This window comes from Phalaenopsis equestris, unplaced genomic scaffold (assembly GCF_001263595.1).
Source record: "Phalaenopsis equestris unplaced genomic scaffold, ASM126359v1 Scaffold000002, whole genome shotgun sequence".
Taxonomy (NCBI): Eukaryota; Viridiplantae; Streptophyta; class Magnoliopsida; order Asparagales; family Orchidaceae; genus Phalaenopsis; species Phalaenopsis equestris.
The window spans coordinates 74,166,046-74,170,542 of NW_018164444.1; positions in this window are offsets into that span (position 1 = coordinate 74,166,046).

A 4,497-nucleotide genomic window follows, 5' to 3' on the forward strand; every position below is an offset into this window, starting at 1 on the left:
TTTTCTAAAAACTATCCTATATATATATATATCTGTCTGTGTGTGTGTGTGTGCCACTCACCATGACTCATTGATAGTGCAGCCTCGCGTAAGTCACCGGGGGTCACGGGTTCGATTTCGCATGAGTGCATTTGTCTTGCAATGCGGGATCGAATTGTTAGATACATGAGGGTGACTGGGGCTCGTATCATAGCCTTCGACCCCACATAAATCACTTGGGGTCATCTTTTAACTATATATATATGTGTGTGTGTGTGTGTGTGTGTGTGTGTGTGTGAGTGTGTGTGTGTGTGTGTGTGTGTTGGTGTGTTTGTGTGTGCCACTCACCATGACTCATTGGTAGTACAGCCTCACATAAATCACTTGGGGTCACGGGTTCGATTTCGCCTGCGTGCATTTGTCTTGCAATACGAGATCGAATGGTTAGGCATCATGAGGGTGACTGGGGGCTTGTATCATAGCCTTCGACCCTTACACACACGCGCGCGCGCACACACACACACAAGTACATAATTTTTTCAATGGGTCAATATAATAATTTGTTGTTGCATTTCACTAAATATGGAATAATTTACCACAATAATAATATGGCCTAATATCTGAGTTACCTGTATTATCCTTAGTCAATCTCCTTTTAAGGCCTAATCACTTACAAATTAATTAGGTTAGTGGATGTATATAGCTGCCTAAGAAAGAATATAAACAAGGTTATCATTAGTAAAGAAAGTGTTAATGGAATCCCACTAAGAGGATGGTGATAATGATTATTATTTCAAAGAATAATTAACAATAGAATTAACAAATTGAAGTATATTATGAGCACATGAGAAAGTGATTTAAGTGGATGATCCAATAAAGTGCATAAGCTTGTACTTGTAGGCATGCATTACATGTAGTGATGATGATTTTTTGGTCTATAGTTAAGTAGTTTTGTCATATATAGATAATATTTTAATTTATGTTATATTTAAATTGTAATTAAAGAAGTGGTTTAACTTTAATGAGAAATCAATTAAATGGTGAAATTAATTAAATGGAGCAAAGCTACCATTTAATCATGCTTCTTGATTTTAAATCAACCAACTAACCATTTATTTGTGGAAAATAGCAAGAACATTAAAAAGATTTATAGAAAATCATTTAGTTCTGTTTCAAATTATGAATTTTGAGACTAATCAAAATGATACTATCAATATTGAAGGATACAAGTTATCACCATTAATGATGGGTAGTAAGATATAATGATCTTATCATTGATCAATGATTGACTAAATAATTATTTTGATAAGAGATAAAACACAATATTCAGAATGATGCACATCAGACATTGGCTAATCACAAGCAGTAATATCAATTGTTGGTAAATTTCTAATGGTTCTTGATGAAAGGTTATAAAAATCATGTGATTTTTGGTGAAAATTTCAATCTTTCTTCATATAGGAAGGGAAACACGGGAAGATGGTTATTAGATGCTCGTGGGTAAGGTTTTACTTGTTAATTGTTGTTAAGTGATAATCAATAAGGAGCATTTTAGGTTGTAAAATAATAGGTGGTCAACTGAATCAATTTCTTGATAACATAAAAAATCAATCAACTAAAAAGATAGTTTATTGAAAATCAACACCTAATAGAAATGGAACATCAATTGTTAATAAGCATTAGGTAATGGCTAACATGGATCACTAAAGGTTAGGCAAGGGCAGTGAATCAACTCTATTGCAATCCAAACGGGATGACAGATTAATCTATCAAGAGTATAGGCACCAAATATCAATGGTTAATAAGAGTTAGACATCGATCACTGATAATAATTAAATGATGACTTATGAGCAACATTAATGGTGAAATGATGGTGTTTAATATGTTTAAAATTGATGAGAAAAAGAGAGAGTTAAACAATAAAATTATAAATTTTTAATATATTAAACAGTTTCATAGGGCATGATAACTGATGGCCAAAAGCTTTCCTACTCATCATCCTTAAACTTATAACAATACTCATCATAATTTTAAGGTACATCTACTGAAAACTAGGGCTCTAAACATCTCGAGATTGAGCGAGCCGGCCTTGGCTCGTGTTTGACTCATTTAAAAATTATTTTCTTTTAAATAACAAAGAGAATTTTACATTTATGATGATTGTTAGAAGATTTATGATGCTAATTTAATAAAATAATCCACTATGTAATTTTGACTACATGGGTCTACTTTTTTATAAAATTGGAGAAGTTGTAGTTACAAACTTGATTAATGTAAATGTAAAACAGTAGTTCATTGATAACAGTTGTAACCTGTTTATAAAATATATAGATTTTGGTGTCGTTGTAAATTGCTATGGAGGCAGTAGTCCGTTATGAACGTACATATCTATATATATATATATATATATATATATTTGTTCTATTGAGTAGTCTAATCTTAAATCTTAGGTTCAAATTGCTTCAAAACCATAAGAATAATAATAATTTTCTTAAAATAAAACACACCTATATTATTAATAATTTTTCTTATGCTAACAACCTTAATAACAATAACATGCAAATTGATCAAAGATGCTCCCTTTATTTTCGATCCTTCATAATAAAAAAAGCCACCTTTTTTTTTTTTTTTTTTGTGGGCATTCATGAGTGTTCTATAATTTCATGATTTATAGTAGTTATAAATTGTTTTATAGGTTTATTTGGTAATAATATAAAATTATTTAATTGGCTAATTTTATAGTTTAGATTCAAATCTTGATTACTTAAAAGATGTAGATCTAGAAGTGACGTTTATGTGTGAATGATTGTGTTAGAAAATAGAGTTTAGATTCTTAAAGTTGTCTACTGGCTGTTTTTTGGTGGATTAAGCTTGTGCTTTATCATGTCTAAAGTAAATAATATTATGATGTGTTATAAGAATCCATTGACTAGATAGCCAAATCCATTCTTGTTCAAAACCTTTCTATGTTGCTTTAATTAGTGCATTATTAACCAATAATGCTACTATTATTTTCTCCATATATTGTACCGCGTGTCCCAATGTGTCCCAACTTGTTAGATGGCATCCACGGTATAAGACCCCTCAGGTTGGGGTTCGACGTGTCCCAACTTGTTAGATGACATCCACGGTATAAGACCCCTCAGGTTGGGGTTCGATTCCCCCCTGACACAGTTAGCCTTAAGAATGTGATATTCGAATCGTTAGACAAATTATGGGTGGCTGGAGGCTCGTGTAATGGTGTCTGACCATTCCTTTTAAACAAATAATAAAAAAAAAGACTCTCAAGAAGAAAGTAAAAAAATTAATAAACTTAAGGCTATAAAACTTGAAAGGAAAGCTGATTCCTTCAACTACCGAAAGCATTTCAACATGGTTTAAATCAATGGAAAAGAGGCATTTTTAAAGATTAGGGTGCTTTAGAGGATTATATTCTCATTTAGAAGCAAAGGGTGAGCTTTTAACAAAGCTGACTATTCTTTCTCACATCATTAATGCTAGTGAAACTATATTATTGGTATATATATATATATATTAAATTAAACTAATCATGAAATCATATAAATATTAACTACTTCATAAAAAAAAATTAGCTTGTGGGAGTTGAAAATAAGATTTTAATTAATTTTGAGAGATTTTTATTAGCATTTAATTTGTACAATCAAATAAATGATTATAACCAAGATACTATATGTATAAATAATAGAAGCATATTATATCAAACCTATAAAGTAATTAAACTATATGTTAAATGTATGAGGGTTGATCCAAATGAAATAATCCATCATTTTATGTCATATTTATTGGGCTTTAGGTGATAATGAAAGGTATGAAATTATGTATGATTCTAGAATTCATACTATATATTAAAAAAAAAAATTAAAAAAAATAATTAAGGATGATATTTTTATCTTTATTTAACACTAAATCAAAATGCTATATATTACTATTAGCAATAGATACATTGAATCATGCTCATGTTCCTCCATCCTCTAATAAAATGTGATTTAAGAATGCATCTATAATCCAATCCAATTGACTAGGCTAGGCTACATTTGGGTTCAGCTACTTACACATAGACATTGGTTGTTGTTTTATGATTGTGTGGTGGGTCTTGCTCGACTAAAAACTCGTACCAACAAACACAATCTATTATTCTAAAGACATTAATGTTATAAATCTAATGTAGTCGATAAATCCAAATTCTAATTGTTTGATTGACTAAAAATTATATACGTGATCCTCGTGCTTATTTATTTATCTTAAATATTTGTTATTTATCAAAAATATTTATTTTAATTTATTTATAAAAAAAATTAGTTTAATTTATTTATTTTAAATATTCTCTTATAAAGAGAAAAATGTCATAATTATTTGAATAAATGCTGATCTGTGACTCATAGTAATGCATCAATTGTTCGACAGCACATACCTCAAAAGCAAAAAATAAAATCAAATAAATCCTAACTAAATTTTACTTTAACAAAATGCAATCTATCAACAAAAAAAGGCAATATA